The following is an 8,894-nucleotide window of genomic DNA, read 5'->3' on the forward strand; positions in this document are numbered from 1 at the left end:
TCCTCATAGGCAGAGAGATCCATCATCTGTGCTGTCTGTCACTGAGTACCTTCAAATTAGCATCATAGTATGGGGCACGATGCTGTTCTTGCTTTTGCTGTGTCTTCAAGCAATCAACTACTTGGATCCATCTGGGCTCATTGTCTCCCTATTGGTCAAATCTATGGATATGTGACAAGCCAAACTAACAGCTGCAGTGGTGATCCTTGTGGTCCTGTTCGCCACCACAGGGCTGCTGAGGGAATGCTTGAGCACTTGACACACTAATGTATTCAGTGGTGTGTGGTGTTGCCTGACCAGAATGTTGGCCTGTTCTTCACGGCATCACACACAGCAAACAAGTTTTCAGCACATACTATTGACTTAGGGTTGGCCTTGTCACACCTTGGTTATTTACAAATCAACTTTAGAATTGATGCCATGTCTGACATCAGCTACACTGCGATTTAATTAACATAATTTATTTAAATCAAATAAGTTTCTGAACTGATATTCATTTAAAAAGGTAAGTAGATATCCCTGCTTGACATTCAAAAGCAGTTATCACATACTAGAAATATAATTGTAAAGAAAACTGGAATGAAAAAATTTTGAAATTTTAAAGGAAATAAGGAAATATAGCTAGTAAACCAAATTTATTTGCAATGTAATACCTAGTTGGTATGTTATTTCATTGATTTTTCATAGGAATAATTTAGTGTAAATATTCTCATTTCTAATTTAGAAATGGGGAAACTGTTCCAAAGGATATAAGTATCTTGCCTGACACCTCAATGCCAGTGTGTGAGAGGCAGGAGGGAAACCCATGGCTACTTCATGCCATATCCTGTAAAGCGACAGTGTAGGTAGGACCCAAGTCATCTTGCCTCAGCAAGTTGCCCTGGTTACTTTCCCCTTTCTTCTACCTAGGCCCTAATTCTTTCACCCAGCTTTGCAGCCTGGGGACTTCTCTTATATTTTGTGGCAAATGGGTTACCCCGAGAAAGGATGCAGACGAGGAGACACAAAGGGTGAGGTATGTTGGAAGGGGGAGGGAGCTTCCATGCCCTCTGTGGGCATGGTACCCTTCATGTGTTCAGCTAGCTGGAAGCTCTCTGAACCCTGTCCTTTTGAGTTTTGATGGAGGTTTTCATTATGTAGGTGTGATTGATTAAACCATTGGCTTGCCATTGGTGATCAACTTAACCTTCAGCCCCTCTCCCTTCCCTGAGGGTTAGGGGTGGGACTGAAAGTTCCAACCCTCTATCCCCATTCTAGAGCTACCTGTAGGTCATTTAGACAGTGTATGGGTCAGAAATATCCATAGATTGATCTTTGTTACTGCTTTTCTTCTTCTAGCTTTAGGTTTAGTTTGTTCTTGTTTCTCTAGTTCCTTGAGGTGTGACATTAAGTTGTCAATTTGTGCTCTTTCAGACTTTTTAATGTAGGCTTTTAGCACTGTAAACTTCTCTCTTAGCAGTGCTTTTGCTGTATCCCAGAGGTTTTGATAACTTGTCTCAATATTACTCAATTCCAGGAATTTTTAAATTTTCATCTTGATTTTATTATTAACTGACATATCAGTTAAGAGCAGATTATTTAATGTTTATGTATTCATGTAGTTTTTAGGGTTCTTTTTGGAGTTGATTTCTAGTTTGATTCCACTGTGGTCTGAGAAGATACTTGATATAATTTTGATTTTTAAAAATTTACTGAGACTTGTTTTGTGACCTACCATATGGTCTATTTTGGAGAACGTTCCATGTGCTAATGAAAAGAATGTATATTCTGCAGATCTTTGGCAGAATTTTCTGTAATATTTTTTCAGTCCCTTTGTTCTAGTGTGTCACTTAAGTCCATTGTGTCTGTTGACTTTCTGCCTCTAAGATCTGTCTGGTGCTATCAGTGGTGTGTTCAAGTCTCCCACTATTATTGTTTTGTTTTGCTATCTGTCTCATTTCTTAGGTCTAGTGGTAATTGTTTTATGAATCTAGGAACTCCAGTGTTTGGCGCATATAACTTTAGGATTCTATTATCTTCTTGTTGATTTAATCCTTTTGTCATTATATGGTGACCATCTTTGTCTTATTTATTTATTTTTTTCTGTTGTTGCTTTGAAGTCTGTTTTGTCTGATATAAGAATAGCTACTCCTGTCTGGAAGCAGTGGCTCATACCTGTAATCCCAGCACTCTGGGAGACCAAGACGGGTGAATTACCTGAGTTCAAGGGTTCAAGACCAGCCTGGCCAACATGGTGAAACCCCATCTCTACTAAAAATAAAAAAAAATTAGCTGAGCATGGTGGCGGACGCCTGTAAACCCAGCTACTCAGGAGGCTGAGGCAGGAGAATTGCTTGAACCCAGGAAGCAGAGGTTGCAGTGAGCCGAGATCACACTTGCACTCCAGCCTGGGCAGTAAGAGTGAAGCTCCATCTCAAAAAAGAAGAAGAAAAAAAAAGAATACCTACTCCTGCTTGCTTTTGATTTCCATTTTCATGGAGTACCTTTTTCCACCCTTTTACCTTGAATTTGTATGAATCATTCTGTGTTAGGTGAGTCTCTTGAAGACAGTAGGCATTTATATTGTGATTTGTTATCAATTCTGCCATTCTGTATCTTTTAAGTGGAGGGTTTAGACCATTTACATACAATGTTATTATTGAGATGTGAGGTACTGTTCTCTTCAGCATGTTCGTTATTACCTAGATTTTTTTTTTTATCATTGTGTTATTGTTTTATAGGCCCGATGAGTTTTAAGCTTTCAAGAAGTCCTATTTTGGTGTGTTTTGGACTTTTCTTGCAAGGTTAAGAACTCCTTTTAGCATGTCTTGTAGTGATAGTGCTTTTAGTGCTAGTGACAAATTCCTTCAGCATTTGTTTGTCTGAAAATGACTTTACTTCTCCTTCATTTATACACTAGTTTTGTGGGATACAAAATTCTTGGTTGACAGCTATTCTGTTCAAGGAGGTTGAAGACAGGGCCCTAATCCCTTCTGGCTCATAAGGTTTCTGCTGAGAAGTCTGCTGTTAGTCTGATAGGTTTTCCTTTGAAGATTACCTGCTACTTTTGTCTTGGTGCTCTTAGAATTCTTTCCTTCATGCTGACTTTAGATAGCCTGATGACTGTATAGTTTGGTGAAGATCTTTTCGTAGTGAATTTCGCATGATTTCTTTGAGCTTCTTAGATTTGGATATCTAGATCTCTAGCCAGGTCCAGGAAATTTTCCTCAATTATTCCCTTAAATAAGTTTTCCAGACATTATTTTCTCTTCTCCCTCAGGACCATCTTAGGATTGACCATTTTACATAATCCCTTATTTCTTGGAGACTTGGTTTATTTTTATTCTTTTTTCTTTATTTTTGCCTGATTGGCTTAATTCCATCTTCCTGGTGCCATGTTATTCCCTCTGTTCTGACGGAAACATTTCTATTCTTTCAATGTAAATAAAAAGTTTGAGGGTACTTCTTTTAAATTGTAAACCTGTGGTTTATAGGCAGAATATCATCGACCACTTTGGGACATTTTGGAAGTTTCCAAGGACAGCTGTGATTGTTGGAATGATTGGCCAGGGCTACCAACAATGGGGGCTTAAGGTTACAGGGAGGCAAATGTCTTTTTCCAGAGTCTTAAAACAACTGTACTTTTGATACATGTCAGCCTCTGTAAACTGAGGGAAGCTTGTGTGTTGCTTCATCTGTGAAATTAAAAAGACTGTCAATTGAGAAAAATGATGAGATAAGTCTCAATCATTTTAGGAGATTTATTTGCATACCTGGGAAACAGGTCTATGCCTTTCTCCAAAGATGATTTTGAGGACTCCCAAATTTGAAGGGGAAAGGGCAGGATACTGAGAAGTACAGAATTTCATGAAAGAGGGGGGAAGGCAAAAATAGTCATTCATGTTTTTGTCTGGCTCACTGAATCTGCATTTTTTTATATGAGATGCATAGACAAATAGGACAGAGGAAAAATGCAGGGAATCTGCATTTTACGTAAGATAACAGACAAAAATGGGGCAAGGGAACAATCAGATATGCATTTGTGTCTTGTGGGCTGGGGGTGACTGCAACTGTAAAGGTAAGCTATCAATTTACATTGCCATGGTGAAATTTTAACAGAAACACCTTGAAAGATTTTGCTGCTCACTAGGAATTTCCTTGTGGGCAAAACATAGGGGAGGCATGTAGCTTTTCATCTTGTAGCCATCTTATTTAGGAACCAAAAGTGGGAGACAGGTCTGCATGACCCAGTTCCCAGCTTGAATTTTCCCTTTGGCTTAATGAGTTTGGGGTTCCAAGATTTAATTTCCTTTAACATTTTCCCACCCCCTGACTTCTTTTTTAAAGTCTTTTGGAGAAAGCGTTTTAAAAGAAATGGAGTCTCTTGTCCCAGGTTTTGTCTGATCGCTCAAGGCCAGGATGGTTTATTTCTGTACAGGTAGGTCCAGAGTTATTAGGAAAGCTCATTTCTGGAAGGTTGTGAGGTCTCATGTCCTATGGAAAAAAAAAAGTACGGGGAGGAAGGGAGAAAAACAACAAACAAAAGAACAACTCCAGAAAATCGATATAGTCCACATTACTCTGAAGTCCATACATCAGTAGGCAGGCATAAAAGTGGCTTATGTAAGTAAATAGGTTGCTGTTTATTTCTTCTCATGTTTAGGTTGTCTGGCTTCAATTTGCAGGGCTTTACAAAAGCATAGCTTAGCTTTTGGTGACTCAAAATTAGGAAAAAAGGGAAAAAAAGAAGGAAAAAAATTGAAAACATTATTTTGAAGACTTGTAGCCAAGAGAAAATTAGAATTTGGTCCAAACTGTAGAGAACAATAAAAATTGAAACGCACTGGGCAAGACTAGAAACTAACAATAGGTGTACTATAGTTTTTTTGAAACATTATTTTTCCTTCTCCAGTTTCCGATTTTTACTAAGGACTAATCATGGTAAGACTGATTTACTTTATTACAGTTGACCTAATTATTTGTATATAGCACAGCAAGAATAATTAATTTTTACATAGGCTTTTAAATTGGCTTTGATGGAACTTTGTTCCATGGAAGGAATTTCACATAAGACTTTTTGAAAGCTAAGCCTAACCATGGATTTGTGCCATCAAATATCTATGAATTGGGTACATTTCCTTCCCTCTTGAAGTTCCAGGATAAACCTGGGGCTTCTGGGCCTGTCAGAAAGTGACATTCTTTACTTACCACAGGTCAGAAACTCTGTACAGGGACCATACACGCAAAATATGAGGCCAATTTTTCCAAGAGCTTTATTTGCTCCATAAGTCAAGTTTGATTCCTTAAAGGGAAGCACACCATTCCAGTCAAAGCCTTGGTAATCAGTTTCTCCAATTGTACACTGTTACAAATGGAAACAGATTCTTATTGCACTTTTGCAAATACTGAATTGCCGTAAGTTAAGAATACTTACAAATAGTTCCAAATCAGGTAGAGATAAACAAATAAGGAGATCAGGTAGAGATAAATAAATATGCTCCAGATTTTTTCATAGGAGTATACTAAATTGTTAAAAGCTGTCAATAGCTCAAAAGAGAAGATTCAAGAACCTGAAAAACAAAACAAAGGATCAGGAACATTTTAAACAAAAAGTCAAAAGATTAGTTCAGTCCATGCAGTTAATTCATGTTCTGCTTGATACTCATGAACATTTTTTCTATGAATCCTGAAAGTTTTCCTCTATTTTGATGTCACAGTCTCCAAAGTTACCAGAAACCTGAATATAAAATCTGTTAGAGTTTTATAGCTCATTATAAAACCACCTTCTAAAGAAGACCAAAACAACACAATTGCCCATGGATGACCAAAAGTTTTAGGGCAGCCATAGTGAAAGACATAATTGACAAGGAAATTTGTTACCTCTGTGACACAATAATTTTAACAAAACCATTACAATTATTACTGATAATGTACACTAAGTCATATTAGAATTATAGGAGTTTCCCATAATTTTGGAACACATGCCAATAACATATTTATAAAAATACAGCCCAAAGAAAACCAAACACCATTCCATATTTGACAATGCTTCCCGTATAATTTTTATACTAGATAAGCCAAATTATGTCATTTTTGGACCTTAGGGAACCCAATATCTTAAAGGATTAATTAGGTCAGAAAAAGATATAATTTATAATCTGATTTTCTAAAGCTTGTTAAATATTAAAGGTTTAAAACACTTGATATTACAAAATAAGATTACAGGTTATTTTAAAGTCATTCATTTAACCAAAGTGATAACTCAAGGATTTTTTAAAAGGTGAAAACCTTCATTCTTTGAGAGAGGAGACAATTTTCCAAAGAAGAAGCCCTAATAAAAACAGCATGAAGCCAATTAAATTTGTTTTTTAAAATTTTGTACACGGTTTATACAATTTAATCTTGATTATAAAATATAACTTCCATAAACTTTTTATAACAGGAGTTGGTTAATGCTTCAAGAAAACCTTGTTAATCTGACACAGGAGTCCATATGCTGGTCTTGCATCAGTGTGCCTTTAACATTAATGATTAATTTAGAGAAAATGAACTTATTTTATCTTGTAAAACTGACCCTTACAATCTCACATGCTCACCACTTCTGCAATAGTCCCTGGGCCTTGAGGAGTTGAATGGCTTTAATTTCTGGCTTTGTGTCTCAAGAATACAGTTTATTTTGATTGGCATCTTCTACAGGGCCTGAAGATCAGGCTCTAACTGCTGTCAGTGTTCAAGATTTGTCAGGACTTGGTGTTCTTTTTAGACCCAGGCGTTAAAGCCCTGTAACTTAATGTCACAAGTACTTTAAAAGCACATACAGAAAGATACAGGGATGTAATAACCTTAACTTAAAAAAATTTTAAATCTCAGTTTTTTCCTAAGCAAAATCAAACAATAATAATGGCATAGAAACATTTCAATAAAACGTAAAATCTGTTAGGCCAGTTACCAAAGGGCAAAATTAAAAACCTTCAGCAGTGCACAGAATGTTGTGTTGGAAGAAAACATTTCCTTTAGACCTTTAAGAAAACATGCCTTTTAAAAGGGAAGAGAAAGCTGAAAAGTGGTGAGATGCAATAAAAGTTGAACTTTGGGTTAAAAAAGTTAAAATCTCTTACAATTCATTAAGAGTAAAATTGGCTCGTGCCTGTAATCCCAGCACTTTGGGAGGCTGAGGATGGTGGATCATCTGAGGTCAGGAGTTTGAGACCAGCCTGGCCAACATGGGAAAACCCCGTGTCTACTAAAAAAATATACAAAAATTAGCTGGGTGTGGTGGCATGGGTCTGTAATCCCAGCTACCTGGGAGGCTGAGGCACTAGAATCACTTGAACCTGGGAGACAAAGGTTGCAATAAGCCTAGATCATGCCAGTGAACTCCAGCCTGGGCAACAGAGTAAGACTCTGTCTCAAAAAAATAAAATAAAATAAAATAAAATAAAATAAAATAAAATAAAATAAGTAAATTAACCCGTTAAGAAAGTTTTATTGTTTTAAGCAATAATTTAGTATGTAAATGCTGTTTTACATTAAACCCAATCTCTAGAAGCAGCATTTTAATTTTCCTTTAATTATAAACAATTTGATAACATAATTTTTAAATAAATCCTCTTATTGTGACTTACACAGACCATTCATGCCATGCTTGGACTTTCTGGTTTGTTCTGAGCATCCCTCCTCTTAAACAACCAGTCATTTTATTTTAGGACTAAATTTACCATACGAGATTCTTTCTCACATAAAATTATTTCTCTTTAATCTTTCTTACAACAAAAAAACTTCTTTATTTTTATAACTTTCTTTACACCTTTTTTACTTCCTGGTTCCTTTACCTTCTTTTACACATAACCTTTAAATAAGCTTTGAATTAGACAAAACTTGTTCATCTTTTTAAAAAAGGACACACTTCTTTGTCAAGAATGTTTTCCTACAGTATGTTTTTATTGGAAAATACCCAAATAATGAAATCTTTATTATTTAATTTAATATAGCTTTATATTCTAAATTATGTCAAGTTTGTTTATAAGTATTTATCCCATTACATTTACCCAATTATTTTATTTTGTTTACCTAGATTATTTATGAAAACTGTGATAGTCATGATTTAAAGTTATGAAACCACCATTGCAAAATTATAACTGAGAGAGTGAAAAAGATATGATCTAACTAACTGCATCCTGCTTCTAACCTCCAAACTGTCCTTGTTCATTGCTGGACTTTGGGAGGATAGTTTATAGTTTCACTTTGAAACAAATACAATAACAGTTCTTTTCCAAAACAAACCTCCTTACTGCCTGTGGACTAGACTGCCTAAAGCCACAGGATTAGAAATTATGGTAATCTTACTAAATTCAAGATGCAGCTATTTTTATTAAACCAATATCAATGTCTGATTTATTAAAAATTGCAAAAGCAAAGATTATTCTGGTTTGGGCTGGATTTATAGTTTTGTAACTGCTATGCTAAATTTTGCCACTGTATAGTATTTGGCAGGGATAATTGCGAAATTGGTTGAATTTGGTTGATAAATGCAACCAAAAAGTAGTGAAACATTGTGTAAACAACACATAAATAGAGAGACATATTAGGCATGCTGATGGAAATACATCTTATGGATTAATACAGACCCCCCTTCTTTTTTCCTATCTTAGACTTTCACATTCTTAATAACCTGTTTTCCAACCCTAGGCAGTTATTAGCTAAGTAACCTTAAATTTGTATATTAAAGGAAACAACTTGTGAAAATCAAATAGCAAAATTTACATTATAAGGTACAGAGAAAAAAAGTCTGGTGGTGCTAGAGGGAGACACGTTTATTTTTCTTTGAGCCAAATTAAACATAGAATTACAGAAATTTATCATAGGATTGTATAGGGAGACCAATTTTATTTAGGTAGGGATTACCTATCTGTTAA

Source organism: Mandrillus leucophaeus, unplaced genomic scaffold (assembly GCF_000951045.1).
Source record: "Mandrillus leucophaeus isolate KB7577 unplaced genomic scaffold, Mleu.le_1.0 Scaffold1538, whole genome shotgun sequence".
NCBI lineage: Eukaryota > Metazoa > Chordata > Mammalia > Primates > Cercopithecidae > Mandrillus > Mandrillus leucophaeus.